At 45.7% G+C, this 18,299-nt stretch overlaps 2 long non-coding RNA genes across 2 annotated transcripts in view; one reads left to right on the top strand and one right to left on the bottom strand.

Moving 5' to 3' along the window:
* Positions 1-15,870, bottom strand: part of LOC143930253 (uncharacterized) — a 28,576-nt gene extending 12,706 nt beyond the window's left edge. Inside the window, exons 1-2 of the long non-coding RNA XR_013262740.1 lie at positions 15,748-15,870; positions 12,270-13,010 (exon numbers count right to left, since the gene is read on the bottom strand). This is a non-coding gene — a long non-coding RNA (uncharacterized LOC143930253). The remainder of the gene's footprint in view (positions 1-12,269; positions 13,011-15,747) is intronic.
* On the top strand, positions 7,479-10,876 carry LOC143930249 (uncharacterized). The gene is made up of 3 exons (XR_013262739.1): positions 7,479-7,502; positions 9,047-9,199; positions 10,539-10,876. It is a non-coding gene; the product is annotated as an uncharacterized LOC143930249 (long non-coding RNA).
* Positions 15,871-18,299: the final 2,429 nt, after the last annotated feature.

Raw genomic sequence — 18,299 nt, 5'->3', positions numbered from 1 at the left:
AGTCTGACGGACTTTAGAAAATGGAACATGCTTCAAATTTTTCCGACGGAACTCCGCCGGACCCAGTTCCGATGTAGAATTCCGCTCGTCTGTATGCTGTTCCGACAGACCAAAAACGACGCATGCTCTGAAGCAAGTACGAGACGGAAGTGCTCGGTCTTGTAAAACTCCAGTTCGTATTGGAAGTAGCACATTCGTCATGCTGCAAATTCTGTGCTCGTTTAAAGCGGGAGTCCACCGGGACTCCGCGTTTTTTTTTTTTTTTTAAAAGCCAGCAGCTACAAATACTGCAGCTGCTGACTTTTAAATAGTGACACTTACCTGTCCAGCGCGCCCGCGATGTCGGCACCCGAAGCCGATCGCTCGCTCGTCTGACGGGTCCTGCCGCCATCTTGGGTATGGGAATCAGGAAATGGAGCCTTTCGGCTTCATTTCCCGGTTCCCTACTGCGCATGCGTGAGCCGCGCGGCGCAATCCGGACGGTCCCCGCTGCCTCTGGGAGCTGTGTGTTTCCCAGCAGGCAGCGGGGCACTTGCTGAAGGGGGCGGGCGCTTGCGGAAAGGGGCGTAACGTACGCCCCTTTCCGCAGAGAGCTAGCCCGGAAGTGGGTGCAGTTACCTGGATTATCCAGGTAACTGCACCCCCCTCCCCCCTGAAAGGTGCCGATCGTGGCACCGGAGGGGGGGGATTCCGATGAGCGGAGGTCCATTTTAGGGTGGACCTCCGCTTTAAATGCAGTGCATCTTCTTTATAATGCTAGAAGAACGAAGTTGCTTTGCTGCTCATATTCACTCACAGAGTTCTCACAAAACACATTTCTGGCTTATTTCTCCTCATCTCATGAATGATCTTGTTTTTAGTTTAAAGCCCCATCTCAGTAATAATGTTTTTTATTTTTTTTTGGTAGTCGTCTTTTTTTTATTTTTTCATCCATATTTTTCGTATAATTCTTTATCAATTATTTTCTTGTGATCTCCATATTTAATTATTCTGTCAAGTTAACACCAAAAACTTTTTTTTTTTTTCATGACCACAATAACCTTTTTATTTTGTGTGTGTCATTACCACAATAACCTTTTTATTTTGTGTGTGTCATTACCACAATAACCTTTTTATTTTGTGTGTGTCATTACCACAATAACCTTTTTATTTTTATTCTGGTGACAAGTTACCACAATAACATTTTTTTATTTTTTTTGGAACCTCAAGGAGGTTGGTGTCCCTTGTTAATTTCACATTGTCTTTTAGAAATGTCTTTGACCAAAAAACACATAGGCAATTATATTTTCCCAAAAAAATATCCATTTATTCTGGTTCAACAAAAAAAAAATGAAGGCAACACTGGAGAAACTTGTGACATTTGTGTAGCCTTTTGGCCCCAGGGCAAACATTAAACTCTGTGGAAAAGAAAATTCACATATTGAGAAGTATAATATGGTCCCTGAATCCCAGACATCAAGAGCAGCAGCAGATGGTATATATGTCCCCAGGCTGTGGTACAACAGGCTGCGTCTTTGGTCAGACCAGACTGAAGCCAGGTCAGCACCTTCTTCTCTTCGCTCCACCCTTCACTGCACCCTTCCCTGCAGACTTCTCAGCAGCCTTCCTGGGAGGCTGTGTCTCCGGTGGTGTACTTGTGGCAGGAGGAGGAGGAGGAGGAGGAACAGCAGGAACTTGATCCACAATTTCGCTGGTGGCAGTTAATTCGCCACTCAGCCCCTTCTGCAAGGCCGAGAAAATTATTCTCTCACAATGGAGGCGTTGGCCCATCTCCAATTGCTGCAACCGGCTGGCTATATAGCAGCCATAGGCCTCTTCAGCTTCAGGGGGGCTCCTTAACACATTTGTAGCCTCTCGATTGAGGCGCAGGGATTCCTCCTGTGTGACCGTCATCTTCTTTTGCCTTTTTGCCGGAAGACGGAGGGGAGGCACCTGCGATTGTGTGAGTCTTCTACTGGGCCCGGCCACCTCCTGGCTGACAGTGGGCCCGGCCACCTCCTGGCTGACAGTGGGCCCGGCCACCTCCTGGCTGACAGTGGGCCCGGCCACCTCCTGGCTGACAGTGGGCCCGGCCACCTCCTGCCTGCCACTTTCCACACCTTCCTCCTGGCTGAGCTAATCCTGTGCATAAAAAAGGGACATCGTTTTAGTTTTTTGTTCATCAATCATAAACATTTTTCAGCTCCTGACTTCAAAATTCTGTTAATACATATAAAAGAGTATCATTTTGACACCAGTATTTCTTGTTTCTGCTGGTGACAAACATTTGTGTTTACATTATTATTATATACATTAGATATGATGCTTGGAACTAGTATAGGTCTGATATACTTACAGCAGTTTATTTGATCCCTTTGACAAATAATGTCACTTTAAGGGAAAAAAAACATGCAATATCCAAGGGTCAAACTGTATTCTGATCACGTAGAAAATTTTATAAAAGTATTGGGGTAGGGGCAGTACGTCCTGTTTTGGGGAATGGCTGCATGCAAGAATGTAGTGCAAACAGAAAAATCAGTGCTACTATCAATACAACACATAGATAGCAAACCTCCCGGGTGCTCGATCCAGTCGCTGGCTAAGTAATGTAGGAAAGACGATCCGCACTCCGGTTGTAAACGCAGATAAAATCAGTTGCATTTCAGCCTATATGGCCTTAGTAATAACCAACCAATATGACTAAGCTAAGGCCTTATAGGACCATCTTTCCTACATGCAAGGATGTAGTTCTCAACAGGAATGCGCAAGTAGAGGAGACTCTTCTGGGGACTCCACCGATCCAAGCAGACACAGGGAACACCTATGTACCTTGGGCCGCGACTTTGAGGAGGATGCTGAGAGGATAAAAATGATAAAAACAACATGAGCATGTAAGTTATGCTATTAGCATAGAATAAAAATTGAAAAAAAATCTTCCCGCTGACTGTACAAATGTGCAGCCTCACGGACATAGATCCTCTTCCTCTTCAGGGAACACATGTGTTCCTGTGTTTGTGCTAGAAGTGTGCTACACAGAGATCAGGCTCTCATCAAGAGCCCTGAATTCTGTACAGTATGTGCAATAGTCTACAGTGCCATCTTGTGGTTATATTGAGGATTACATCGTCTGACAACATAAAAAGTCAAAAAAAAGAAAAAAAAAGAAGAGGGCGTGGGACTTTAAATGAAGCACCTCAAGGTGCTTCCATCCCGGAAATGTATACAAACTGGAAGGAAATTTGGGACTTTAGATGAAGCCATTGGATAGTGGAGGTGAGTTATAAATGCATAATATTCAATTGATGACATAAATCATAAAAAATATTTATTGATTTGGTATGTAGTACATGTAGAAAGCATAAACATGATGAACAGATTAGTACAAACATGGTACCATAAGATCAGGGTAATAGACAATATTTATATGGGTAGATACCCTGGCAGATGAATACCATGGCAACCCGCCCAAAACTGGCACATGTGCCCACATGGTGTATATATATATCTTTTAAAAAATGTTAAAAGAAGTCTTTCCCAAATGTTGTACAATGTGGAAACAAGTTGCTAAATAGAGATCAATATCAATCCATATGGAGTTTTTAACTGTAGCATCAAATGTAGCTCGACGCGTTTCGTGGATTTTTCCACTTGTCAGGAGCAGATGCATCGATAATTCCTATGGAAAATATATAATAATAAAGGTATAATATGTCATTATTTAAAAAACATATAAAGTATCTATAGACGGCTCACCAAACGCACTCACCAACCCAAACAGCAACCGCAATGCCAGGTAGATGGCCAAGGGCAAGCCGCGGATATATATCCCACCGCGGGAGCTGAGGCAGCATAATATAAAATTGAAACATCCGGTAGTCACAAAGTAGGTGGAATGTGACCAGGAAAACTTCCTATAATGAAAACTGATGGTGTCTAATGAATAAAACCGAGATGTCTGAAAACAACACGTATTGAATTAAGTGTGTGTGTGAACATGTGATTGAAATGTGTGTGTAGGTAAGTGGTTGGATCAAATAGTGAGCCAAAAAAAATAAATAAAGAAAAGAGAGAGAAAGGATTGTATATAATTTGTAATACAGTATAATATGCAAAGTAAAGAATGTCCAAAAAATCTGAAAATAAGGGCATGTGCTATATGGTGGTAGTGCAAAAACGTGGATGTGTGTAAATGTAAAAATGCAAAAAATAAATAAGAATAAATAAAAAGTAAAAACGTGAGGCTGAACAACAAAACTGCAAAAACAAAAAGAAGGGAAATCATACCATGGTGTCACAACAAAGCGCTACCAACGAATGGATGTGCATTCACCCCCAGAGGGAGACTGGCCATGTAAACAGCCAGCTCCAAATGGGGGATGTTTAAATATGCCGCCAACGCCACACAGTGAACCAATTGGGAAGGTGGAGCCGCACCTGAGCTGAGTGAACAGCTGTGTGTGTGAACATGTGATTGAAATGTGTGTGTAAGTAAGTGGTTGGATCAAATAGTGAGCCAAAAAAAAAAAAAAAGAAAAAAAGAGAAAGGATTATATATAATTTGTAATACAATATAATATGCAAAGTAGAGAATGTCCAAAAAAAATCGGAAAGTAAGGGCATGTCACAGTGAGGACTTTGTGGTGATTTTTTTATTTTATTTTTTATTTTTTATGTAGTATATTTATTTTCTGATCTGATGTTTCTTATTTAAATTAGTAAAATTCTCTGTACATTTTCCAAGCTGGTCTATGGACTCCAGTCACCATCCAACAACATTCTTCCCTATTGCCTTTCTCTAATGCAATTAGAAAAATTTGATCCAAACTCTGAAAATTCAGGTCAAACATCAACTTGAATTTAATCCCCATAACTAGTGAAATGAAAGAGATTTTCACAGGGACAAGAAATTCCAAACCATGATCTATAAGGCCGGGTTCACATCCATGCAGGTTGTAGTTGATGTGTTTTCCAGCATGCTTTGCATTTTTAAACATGTCTTGGTTGATGCGTTATTGCATTTGTATTATTTTTTTTTTACTAATAGGAAAGTTGCATCAAAGTAGTGCAGGATACTGTGCCCAAAGTCACATGTTAGGGTTTGGGTGAACTAGAGATACTGTTGTACGAGGAGGATTTGGATTTTGTGGGAATTTCAGAGACTTTGTTCAACAGCTCTCATGATTGTCTGGCAACCATTCAAGGTTATTTCCTTAATCACAGGGTTAGAGAGGGTAAACAAAGGGGGGAGGGGTATGTCTATATATCAAGAATAATGTACAAGTGAATGTGAGAGATAAAATAAGGGTGCTAGGGAGGAGGTGGGATCCTTATGGGTAGAGCTCCAAAGGGATGAAGCTAAGGGGAAAATAATACTGGGAGTATGCTATAGACCCCCTAACCTGAGGGAGGACCTCCTATCACAATTTAGATTAGCCGCAAGGATGGGAAGTGTTATCATAATGGTGGATTTTAATTATCCAGACATAGACTGGGCGGAGGAAACCACGCATTTGTCTAAGGCTCGCAGGTTCCTAAATGTCTTGCAGGACAATTTCATGGATAGATGCATGGTAGACGCACCAATTAGAAATAAAGAGTTACTAGATCTACTGATTACCAACAATACAGACCTGATCACGAATGTGGAAATATGAGGTAATTTAGGAAACAGGGATTACAGGTCAATTGGCTTCAGTATAAATCACACAAATAGGAAACATATGGGGAATACAAAGACACTGAATTTCAAAAGAGCCAAATTCCCTAAACTACGAACCTTGCTAGAAGGCATGAATTGGGATAAAATCTTAGGAACAAAGAACATGGAGGAGAGATGGGTTCGCTTTAAGAGCATACTAAAAAGGGTACAGGACTCTGGTCCAGCCGCACCTAGAGTATTCTGTCCAGTTCTGGGCACCAGTCCTCAGGAAGGATGTACTGGAAATGAAGTGAGTACAAAGAAGGGCAACAAAGCTAATAAAGGGTCTGGAGGATATTGGTTATGAAGAAAGGTTGCGAGCAGTGAACTTATTGTCTCTGGAGAAGAGACGCTTGAGAGGGGATATAATTTCAATTTACAAATACCATACTGGTGACCCCACAATAGGGATAAAACTTTTTTGCGAAAGGGAGTTTAATAAGACTTGTGGACACTCCTTAAAATTAGAAGAAAAGAGGTTTAACCATAAACTATGTGGAGGGTTCTTTACAGTAAGAGCGGCAAGGATATGGAATTCCCTTACACAGGCGGTGGTCTCAGCGGGGGGATCATGGTTTTCAAAAAACGATTAGATAAGCACCTGAACGACCAAAACCTACAGGGATATACAATGTAATACTGACATATAATCACACACATAGGTTGGACTTGTGTCTTTTTTCAACATCACCTACTATGTAACTATATGTAACTATGGCTTAAGGACTAGGTTTATGGTGAGCGGTAATCATAAGGGTTAGCTTTCTAACAGTAAAAATTATCTCTAACATTTAAAGTGTTACTAAACTCAGGACCCTGCATTCACTATATCTGGTCTCCCACAGTATGCAGAACATGGAAATGCAATTATTTTAGTAAATATAAACCGCTAAATACCTTTTCTCATCAGCAGTATATAGCAGTCCTGTGACTTCTATCAGTGTCTGGTTAAAGCTTGTACGTGGAGTTTTCATTCTCCTCTGACTGTCCTATGAAGCTGCATGACCTCTGACACAACAGTGCTGATTGGCCCAGTGCTGATCACATGCACCCTTCCAAAAAAAAAAAAAAACTCCCTAGCAATACACACCAAGCTGAGCATATGCAGAGTGCCTCCAAGACTATGTTCTATCAGCTGATGGATTGGGGACAGTAAAAGCAGGGGAGGATCGGAGAGGACAGGATCAAACAGCCTTTTTACACAATGCAGAGGACTAACCCCTTAGGTTCCACAGTGAGTCTAACCAGCATGCTTTACTGCATATACAGATCGATTTTACTGTTGTGGGTTTAGTAACACTTTAACCCTAGCCCTTAACCCTAACATGCAAGTTTGGACACATGAAGGTTCCTGCACTACTTTGATGCTACTTGCCAGAGATTGTAAAGTCGCATCAAAAGCGTACTCCATGAACAGAACTGTCATACTTTCCTGCCACACCACTTGCATTTTGTTGTGGGTCCATTGAAGTCTATTACACGCAAAACGCAATCTGCTGCCGGAAAAAAACATTCCCTACCCTTTCCAAAAAAAACTGTACTGGCTCAAAACTCACAGATGTGAACTAGATCCATAGGAAACCATGGTAAATAGACTGTAGTGCATTTCTGCACTAAACACATGGGTGTAAACCAAGAATAAATCTAATTCATAGGAGGATTGGGATGTCCCAATTATGAGTGTACTTGGGGTCAGAGGTCTGTACAATAACCATGATATTCCTCATCAATGTTTTTTGAAATAATTAATGATTAATTGTCCTCTTCTTTTCTAGCCTGGGGGTGGTGATGTATGAAATCACTACAGGAAAACCGCCCTTTCACGGTGAGTCTATGACCCGACTTTCCTGCTCTAGTATACAAAACCGAGCCAACCTAATAATACAGAACTATGCAAAGGTTTTAGGCAATTGTGAAAAAGTACTCCACAGCTGGAACGCTATAAAAATAAGTTCCATGAATAGTTTTTAAAGAGGAAGTAAACCCTGATGGATAGTAATACATAACCTAAGACAGATATTTTTGTTGACTATCTAAAGTTCTTGTGCCCAGTACTGTATGGGGGCAGATTGTGATCTTCATGTATGTCCCTGTGATTTATTTTTCCCAGATTTGTAACCACAGGGGCCTTGTTTGGCTCCCCTGTACACCTAGATAGGAGGGGCAGCAGGGGTGGCATATAGAGGAACCGACGCCCTCCATCTTTCTTCTGCAGCTGCTTAAAGCTTGCTTCCCCTCCCTTCTGCAGGCATTCAGCAGCTGTAGGGGGGAAATAGAGGGCATTGGTTCCCCTATGTGCCACCTTATCCCTAAACAGCTGCTGCGGGGGATGCGTCAGGATAAGGGAAAGGGATCAAACTGGTCAATTTGTAATTTACCGGCCCCTTCCTTTTCTGAATGGACAGAGGCAGTAATTGATACTGATCACTAACTCTGTCCAATCATAACGTAAGCATAGTAAACTGTGTTTACTGTGGTTCTGTTTGTGACTGAATGGGAAGCTCTGCACAGAGCTATTCCTGTCTGTTTATTCTGTGCTGTTGAGGCTGCAGAGATGGAGATTGAGAGCTGTTTCCTCAATCTTCTTTCTCTGTCTTATTAAAGGTGAAACTTTGGAGGTCTGTTTAGACCCCTGATATCTCACCAAATCCCCCTAACGGGGTCCTAAAACTAAAATAATCGCAAAAAATAATTTAAAAAAATTGTAAAAAAGAATGATTAAAAAAAACTGCTGACACCAGTGGTGGAACTACCAGGATCAAACTTGCAACTGGCGCCCAGCATTCCACCATTGGGTTCGGATGGAAGGACCCCTGATATCTCACCAAAGCACCCTAACAGGGGTCCTAAAACTAAAATAATTGCAAAAAATAATTTAAAAACATTGTAAAAAAGAATAATTTAAAAAAAAAACTGCTGACACCAGTGGTGGAACTACCAGGATCTCAGTTGCAACTGGTCCCTGGCATTCCACCACTGGGTGCAGAGGGAAGGGCCCCAGCCAGGGGTCAGAGGGCTTTTCATGGTTTCTTGGACCAGGGCCCTCAAGGTTCTAGTTGTGTCTCTGGGTGTTGTGTTCTTCCTAAATCCTAAAATAAGCTCCTTGCTTGAGTAGCTGTAGGGGGTATCTGTGTATAAACTCCTCTGTGAATGGATAGAAATCCCGTTAATATATCTCATACACACCTTAGATTGTAAAGTCCTTGAGGGTAGGGACCAATGGGAATTTTTTAATGTATATGTAAAGCGCTGCGTAAATTGACAGTGCTATACAAGTACCTTAAATAATAATAATATTAATACACACATTACTTGTCATTCAAGAGAAGAGCCTTCCTTTTAATAACTATTGTTTCATGATCTCCTCAGGTCTGGAGGTGACAGCAGACAATCTGGGGGAGATGCAGGAGAAGTGGTGGGCCTCCCTAGACAATGACTTTCCATCTTCATGCCCTGATATGTTCCGTGATCTCATCAAACACCTCTTACAGAGGAATCCCAAGGATCGCCCATCTGCTGGAGGTAACTAGACTTATAAATGTATTCACTCAGATTACATAAATGTTGATGGCTGGAAACAGTGAGGCTGAAACCAGACTACCCATCAGGATTGAAAACAAACCAAATTTCAAATTATTTATTTAATTTTAGTCCAAAAGGAATGGGTCATGGGTCAATAGAGGGATTTGGGCAAATAAAGAACCAGCTTATGTTCTTCTAGGAACTGGCTGGGGTCTCAGCTTCACAGGCCCACAAATTTGGCCATACCTATGTGGGCCTCCCTCCAAATGAAGGAGTTCAAGTGCTTTCACTGAAAGGTTAGGCTATGGTAATATTGGGTTATACAAAGAAACTGTAGACAATTTTTATTTTCCACCCTTGGAGTAATAGTTTGGGCAAGACCCTTTTTTTTCTTACAGTATGACTGTGCCCATGTACAAAGCTAGCTCCGTATAGACATGGTTCGACTGGTTTAGTGTTGAGGAACTCAAGTGGCCTTCACAGAGCCATGACCTCAACCCTACTGAACACCTTTTAGGATTGAAATCGGAACACTGGAGCATATGGTCACTTGCCTAATCAGTCTGGTCCCTTGAATCTCACACCTCCTCTAGTCAAACACTGTATTTTGCAAAACCAGTTTCAACACTCCATTCCTAGCCTTCTGCCTGGAGGGCCAGGGTATCACTCTATCTGGCTCATCAACCAGTAGAGGCATGATTGTGAGCCCTCTCCCTATTAACATTGCTTTCAGAAGATCTTTCACTATAGAGCAGCCTTTCTCAATCTTTTCAACACAGAGAAACCCTTGAAATAGTTCTCCAGTCTTGAGGAACCCCTGCTAAAAATTAGAAATCTACAACTCATGATACATTAGTGCAGTGTTTCTCAAATCCAGTCCTCAGGCCCCCCCAACAGGTCATGTTTTCAGGATTTCCCTCAGATGAAACGACTGTGGTAATTGCTAAGGCAGAGAAACTGATCAAATCACCTGTGAAAAATAATGGAAAACCTGAAAACATGACCTGTTGGGGGGGGGGGGGGGGCCTGAGGACTGGATTTGAGAAACACTGCATTAGTGTGATGGTCAGTGGTAAGAATGCTCCTTACACTTGTGGTCATTGGGAAGAATGACCCCCTTACAGATAGCTAAAAAGATCAATGGTGTCAGTGGGAACTTATCGGAGAGGCAGAAATGGGTCAATGCTGAAGGAACCCCTAGCAACCTCTGGGGGAACCCCAGGGTTCCACATAACCCTGGTTGAGAATCACTGCTATAGATACATTCTCCCAGAAACCTCATTGAACTAATAGGGGATGGGGTTTGGCTGATCCTAAGTATTTTTTTCTGTCATTTCAGTAACTGTGGATCTACTCATTGTGAGTTTGAATCAGCAAAGGCGAGAAGGATGTCATCAGGATGCCACGGCATAGAGCAGGCCAGCATGTGACTATTTCTAAACTTTGTACACCTATCACAAGCATCATGTGCACTGGCTGGTCATCAATGCTTCATCTTCATCAGACGATATAATGGACGCTATTGTTTTTCAGCTACCCATGGCGGATTGATATAGGAATTATTACTACTGCATGATTTAGTGCATTGCTTTCCGTATTTATTTCTGGAATCTGTGAAGGAAGAACAAATTTAGTTTTATAAACGGATTGCTCATTGCTGGTCACTCTTCACTGTAATCAGATGAATAATCCTTTCAAGGTGGGGCTAGAAAAAACTAAATAGTTATCTGCAGTTCAAGTGGCTAAAAAGACAAAATGCACACCATACTTGGAATAATAAGATGATTAATCCTTCCAAAAAAAAAAGGGAATATTAGCAACCCGCAGCTTGTTGAGTCCTCCGAATCCGGAGAGGAGCACGGCTCTCATCTCCCGGCCATCCGCCGCTCCCACCGCCTCCTCCTCGGCCGCCTCCTTCACGGCTTCCTTCTCTATCATCTGCTCGGTCTCCTCGGCTTTCTCCGGCCGCTCCTTGGCCATGGCTGCGGGCACGGCTCCCCGCTCTTCACTGGGATGCTCGGCTGCTGCTGCGGCTCCGGGCGATGCTCCTCTCTGCTACCGTAATGCGCAGTGTACGGGCGCCATGCCCAGCTCTGGGCCAATGCCAAGCGGCCTGCTGCACTCCTACTCCACACACACAGCGCAGCAGCCTGCAAGGGTTGCTGGATGTAAATATTAGGTCTATAGGCTGAGTGGGCTCATCTCTATCTGTCCTCATCTCCATCATCCTCACCATCTCCATCTGTCCTCATCTCCATCATCCTCACCATCTCCATCGGTCCTCATCTCCATCATCCTCACCATCCTAATCTGTCCTGATCTCCATCATCCTCACCATCCCCATCTGTCCTCATCTCCATCATCCTCACCATCTCCATCTGTCCTCATCTCCATCATCCTCACCATCTCCATCTGTCCTCATCTCCATCTGCCCTCATCTCAATCTGTCCTCATCTCCATCATCCTCACCATCCCCATCTGTCCTCATCTCCATCATCCTCACCATCCCCATCTGTCCTCATCTCCATCATCCTCACCATCTCCATCTGTCCTCATCTCCATCCTCCTCACCATCTCCATCTGTCCTCATCTTCATCATCCTCACCATCCCCATCTGTCCTCATCTCCATCTGCCCTCATCTCCATCATCCCATCAACTGTCCTCATCTCCATCGTCCTCATCTCCATCTGTCCTCATCTCCATCATCCCAACATCTCCATCTGTCCTCATCTCCATCTGTCCTCATCTCCATCCTCCCATCAACTGTCCTCATCTCCATCTGTCCTCATCTCCATCATCCCAACATCTCCATCTGTCCTCATCTCCATCTGTCCTCATCTCCATCTGTCCTCATCTCCATCATCCCACCATCTCCATCTGTCCTCACCTCCATCATCCCAACATCTCCATCTGTCCTCATCTCCATCTGTCAGTGAGCACAACAAGATGGTGCTGGTGCCAGCCCAATCTTGGGTGCATTATAAATTATCAATACAACATAGTTGGAAAGATAAGTGGGGCTTCATTACCTTGAAATTGGGGGGGGGGGGGGCAAAGAGGAGTACTTACAACTCTTGTAGCTAGAAGCAGAATTCTCTGTAGCTCTCTTTTTCGATATTGAGTGACGAATGGATTGCCAAACAGCTTCTCGAGTCATGTATTCACGCTTCTTGGCTAGGGAGAACTGGTTAGCTAAGGAAGGATGACAGCTGACCGACTTGCGACCCACAATGCTTGTGACGCACTGAGCGTCCGTCTGACTTAGAGCCTGTAGGTGTTGTGCTGTGACTTGACAATTCTAATGACAGCGTTTTAGCGGCTTCTTCAACACGCTGGGGCGTTTCACTTGTCAAGTCTATAATTTCTTTATAAGCAACCTTAGGCGTGAAGCTGTCTGCAATCTTTAACTTAGCTGTGTGTGGCCATTGTTTTCAGGGGTGATAGAATCAAGGGGTTGTGTGATGGTCACTGAAGGAGGAGACTGGCACAGTTGGGACAATAGTTTCTGGATTCTCTTTTTTCACTAAGCCCAGCGCAATCATCTCTTCACATCGCTGTTCTGCACTACGGCGTTCTACAGCACAGATCTTCACCTGCAAGATGCGATCATTGGATGCATTAGCAAGATCTTGCAGTGGTTTCTCCAATACTGGCATGCATGCTGTGCTGGCTTGTTTCCATTGCCGGGTCATTCTCTTGGGCTGGTCAGCATCTTCCTGAATAGATTCATTAAGTGGTTTATTAATTTGATTGGTGGAGAGCCTGCACATAGATGAGCTCCAGCTGCCATTGCCTAGTCTCCTGCATATCCTGCAAAAAACAACTATTGCTTTGATCTGTGCATGCGATACAAATATTCAATCATAATAAAACATTTTTAGATATGTCCGATTTAAAAAAAAAAATGCAATAAGCACGTCCTAGTCTACGGGAGATGGTTCCTCAGTGCTTTGTCCTACCAATGCTCATCCCAGGTCAGCAAGCACTTTTACCATTATGTCAAAATAAATGAAGACATTACGCCACCCATCATTTGCACAGAAAGACTTTGGAAAACCAGCAGTGGAGGCTTTTTCTTCCTGAACTAAAAGCCAAAGCCCTGCATTAAAGCGATTCTAAAAAGGTTGCGATAAAAAAAAAAAAAAAAGAAAAAGAAAAGCAGGGAGCAGATATCTGTCAAATTCAGGAATTTGCTCCCACTTCCGGGCATAAATTGCTGCACTTTCTGCTGCAAACTGCGCCATGTCCTGCCCTTTCCCACCCCCCACCACTGTCTTCTGGGAGACACAGGTCCCAGAAAACAGCAGGGACCATTTAGAACGTGCAACGCGACTCGAGCACGCGCAGTAGGGAGCCAGGAGTGAAGCCGCCAACTTATTTTTTTTACCTAGGTGGAACTCCGCTTTAAGCATAGTACAGAGCATCTCTATAAAAACTGAGCTTCACTAAGACACTATTTTCTGAGCTGGGTATAGAGCTTTAAAAGTGAATTTACCAGGTGACCGCATTTCTAGTGCCAAAATAAAGAAACCCAGGGATAACTGTACAAGCTTGTAAACCCTTACCTATGCTAAAGAACTAAATTCTTGCTGCTGTAAGGGAGACTGAATATCACCTTCACTAAGCAAAGTATGCCAAGGCATCCCAGCCCTTGCCTCTTCTTGCTACAACACAACTACATCACACGAATGTGTCAATAATGCTCGCATAACTGAAGATTTAAAGTGGTTGTAAACCCTTACAACACACTTTGACCTACAGGTAAGCCTAGATTAAGGCTTACCTGTAGGTCCAAGAAATATCTCCTAAACCTACACGGTTTAGGATATATTTGCCGAAAGACGGGCACCACTGTCTACGGTGCATGTGCCATAGACAGCGGTGCGCAGGCGCACTGAGCGCGGCGTCCGCCAAAGGCGATATGCAGCGTGTGGAGGCTCCCGTGCGCATTCGCGGGAGTGACGTCACGCAGCTTCACTGAATGACAGCGGCGGAGCGCCGAGACCCACCGAGAAGATGGATGCTCCGGACTACAGGGGACAGCGGTGACTTCACTGGCTCCTGTGTCAGGTAAGTGACACATAATGGACTACTATGCGATGCATAGTAGTCCATTATGCTTTACCTTTGCAGGGAATGAAAGAGGAAGTAAACTCATCAGGGTTTACTTCCTCTTTAAGTGAGCAAGTGGCACACACTGCTTAGTCATAAGGTACTTTTTTCTGCTCCTGGGCAACCCTCCGATTCCAGGCCCACACCTTACATAAGTTCTTGAGTTTTGTCTGTAGTGATTGATGAGCTCCGTCCACCTCAGATATAATCTCTCTGCTGTTCAAATATCCAATATAAGCACCTTGACTATAAAGGCTTCCACATGTAGGCTGGCGAGACCGGGCTTATTATTAGCACCAGGCTGTAGGTATAGCCTGGGATTTAGGCACTTCCAAGGCTCTAAGAAAACTAGTTGAAGTGAAATCTAAGTGCCATCTCCACAAGGTGCCCGCATATGTGTCAGTATTATTAGTTAGAAGGACCTAAAGTGTTCACTATATCATTGTAAAGCAAAGCTGTTGTGGCACTTTAGAGCTGGTTATAAGTAGCACAGTGAGGCAAAGATAAACAGAAAGAGTTGTGTATAAATGATCCAATAGTATTATCACTGCTGCAGCAGTTCCCTGCGCCCACTCGGGTCCCTATTTTCATCTGGCACAATAGAGATTCCTTTCTTTCTGTGTCTCTTCTGAGACGGTGACTTTGGCATCAGTTGTGGCTCAGCAGGGAAGTGACTGTTGGCAAAGTAGACAGCTGGAAATATTATGCAGACAATAAAGCCACTGATTGCAACAACCTGCACAAATCAGGAAAATCGAGACACAAAAATCACGTTTATTGAACGGACATGTGGAAAAGGGACGGGACTGTTGCTGTACAGAAGAGAAGTGCGTTTTGCAGGACATTTCCATCAGTGTTTGAATTACAATGAAGATGGAGACAACTTGGCCATAATAAAAACATTTGCAGCTTGAGAGGTTATGTGATAAGTTGCTGATCTGCTATACTCACTTGCTGAACATCTTCCTGGCTGCCTCCTCTCTCTCCATCACACATACCATGTGCTTGCTGTCCAGATGTCACACAAAATCTTCTGTTTTGTGGGCACATACTGGCAGAAGACGTCACACAACTGCGCAATTGTAACTTATAGTAACGCAGAGCCGTATCGCAAAAAATGGCCTGGTCATGGGGGGTAAATCTCCTGGAGCTGAAGAGGTTAATCTTGGTTTCATGTTCTGTTCTATGACTGAGGATCATTTTTAATGACATTCTTGTAATGATAAGGTATAGATCTACATGGATGGGAGAAGCTTTATTCTGGAGAAAGACAGACAGTGCAGAGCATAGAATTCGTCTCTTATCACACAGAACAATCTAGTAGTGTGACCTCCATGTGTTATAATGAACCCTGAGAGAGGAGAGAGGGGGGCTGTGTGAGGAGCACAGAGGGAAGGTCTGTGGTAAGTTGTCCCCTCTCCCTCCTTCTACGTACCCACTGAGAAATATATTCTTCTTCCTCCCTCCAGTCATGTGACAAGGGCATAGAATGAGTGAGAACGGGCACAGCCTTCCCTCACTGCACAGCGGCGCTCTCTATTTCCACCTGCAGGCTGGAGGGAGAAGAAAGCCGAATTCTCTCTCCAGCTATCTGTCTTCTGTCAGTACATTGGGGCTGAGCGGTGCACACAGCCCGCGCATGCCCTGTGCGGCGGGGGGGCTGGTTTACTCTGATTGGCGGAGGGGGCGGGGACGCGCTTACGCTGATTGGCGGAGGGGACAGTGGGATAACGATTATACCAGGCAATCGCCAGCCGACCGGCGCCATTTTCTTCTGTGTTTCCAAGGCTCTGGTCACAGAAGAGGAACAGCGCCATACAGCGGAATTTTTGGAGAATACAAGCACAGCTTTTTCATCGGAGTTATAGTAAGTGTCATTTACCAGTGATGTCACCTTAGTAGTGAGATCGGGTCCAGTGTCGGGATGTGTGGGGGGGGCGGGGACAATAGAGAAGGGGAGCGGCTTGTACTGTAATGATCGGTCAGTGTTTTCTCTCCTCCTTTCTCCTGCCAATAGAGATCACAGGAGCCCCAACACTCCACGGACAGGGGCCCCAACACTCCACGGACAGGGGCCCCAACACCCCGCCGACAGGTGCCCCAACACTCCACGGACAGGGGCCCCCAACACCCCACCTGACAGGGACTTGAACACCTGACGCCACTGACAGGGGCCCCGAACACCCCACTGACAAGGGCCCCCAACACCGCACCTGACAGGGGCCTGAACACCTGACCCCACCGACAGGGGCGCCCAACACCCCACCCGACAGGGGCCCCCAACACCCCACCTGATAGGGGCCCCAAACACCTGACCCCACTGAGAGGGGCCCATGAACACCCCACCTGACAGGGGCCCAGAACACCCTACTGACAGGGGACCCAAACACCACCTGATAGGGGCTCGAACACCTTACCCGTCAGGGGCCCCGAACACCCTACTGACAGGGGACTCCAACACTCCACCTGACAGGGGCCCCCAACACCCTGCCGACAGGGGCCCCCAAACGCACGGCCGACAGGGGCCCCCAAACGCACGGCCGACAGGGGCCCCCAAACGCACCGCCGACAATAGCCCTGAACACCCCACTTGACAGGGGCCCCCTCCTCCTCCTTCTAATCTTCCCCAAAATTCCTATAGAAAAGGGATGGCATCCCCCATGCAGTGTTTGTGTAGCTCCCCCCCCCATGTAGGGTTGCCACCCGTCCGGGATTCACCCGGACAGTACGGGTTTTGAAACCTGTGTCCGGGGATCAGTCCGCCTGAGCCCCGGACACAGTGCTGAGGAGACTCCTATTATTACTGTGTAATGGGGTTCCCCGTGCAGGTGTCTCCCTGCCTGCACTGCCCGGCGCTCTGGCCGAGTCTCCGGCGCTGTGTAACTTAAGTTGTGACACATTGCACGGAGTGGGCACTGGCGCGTCTCTCCCCCCTCACAGCCGCCCTGCAGACACACAGCCTCGGCTCTTCCCCTCTGCCAGCCGATCATGTGACCTGTCCAGAAAACGAGAGGAACACATACAGAGAGCCTGCCGAGCGAGCTAAGGGGACACAGACAGACCGCTGGATGAGTGCAGAGCTGAGGGTCTTCACTTTCCTGCAGTTCAGTCCACAAGCTCTCCAGTGTGGGACTGTCCTGCTGGTCTTTCCAGGGACATTCCAGGGCTGCTGGTTGAAGATTGCAGTCTAGTTCTCCCTGCAGTACCATCTCATCCTGGCATAATTACTTCATTGTGCAGTGCCCACTCAGTAGCCTTTATCTAATATCTTTTCTTCTCTATTTGTGCATATCTTTGATTTTTTTTTTGGTAATTAAAAATCCACTGCCCCACTGACACCGCACTCTGCCCCACTGACACCGCACTCTGCCCCACTGACACCGCACTCTGCCCCACTGACACCGCACTCTGCCCCACTGACACCGCACTCTGCTCCACTGACACCGCACTCTGCTCCATTGACACCGCACTCTGCCCCACTGACACCGCACTCTGCCCCACTGACACCGCACTCTGCCCCACTGACACCGCACTCTGCCCCACTGACACCTCACTCTGCCCCACTGACACCTCACTCTGCCCCACTGACACCGCACTCTGCCCCACTGACACCGCACTCTGCCCCACTGACACCGCACTCTGCCCCACTGACACCTCACTCTGCCCCACTGACACCGCACTCTGCTCCACTGACACCGCACTCTGCTCCACTGACACCGCACTCTGCTCCACTGACACCGCACTCTGCTCCACTGACACCGCACTCTGCTCCACTGACACCGGACTCTGCCCCACTGACACCGCACTCTGCCCCACTGACACCGCACTCTGCCCCACTGACACCGCACTCTGCTCCACTGACACCACACTCTGCCCCACTGACACCGTCCACTGACACCACACTTTGCCCCACTGACACCGCACATTTGCCCCACTGACACCGTCCACTGACACCGCACTTTGCCCAACTGACACCATCCACTGACG

Source organism: Lithobates pipiens, unplaced genomic scaffold, assembly GCF_037356315.1.
Source record: "Lithobates pipiens isolate NorthernLeopardFrog02 unplaced genomic scaffold, aLitPip1_a1.2 Scaffold_10, whole genome shotgun sequence".
NCBI lineage: Eukaryota > Metazoa > Chordata > Amphibia > Anura > Ranidae > Lithobates > Lithobates pipiens.
The sequence above is the reverse complement of the archived record's forward strand: the minus strand, read 5'-3'. Positions and strand labels throughout refer to the sequence as shown.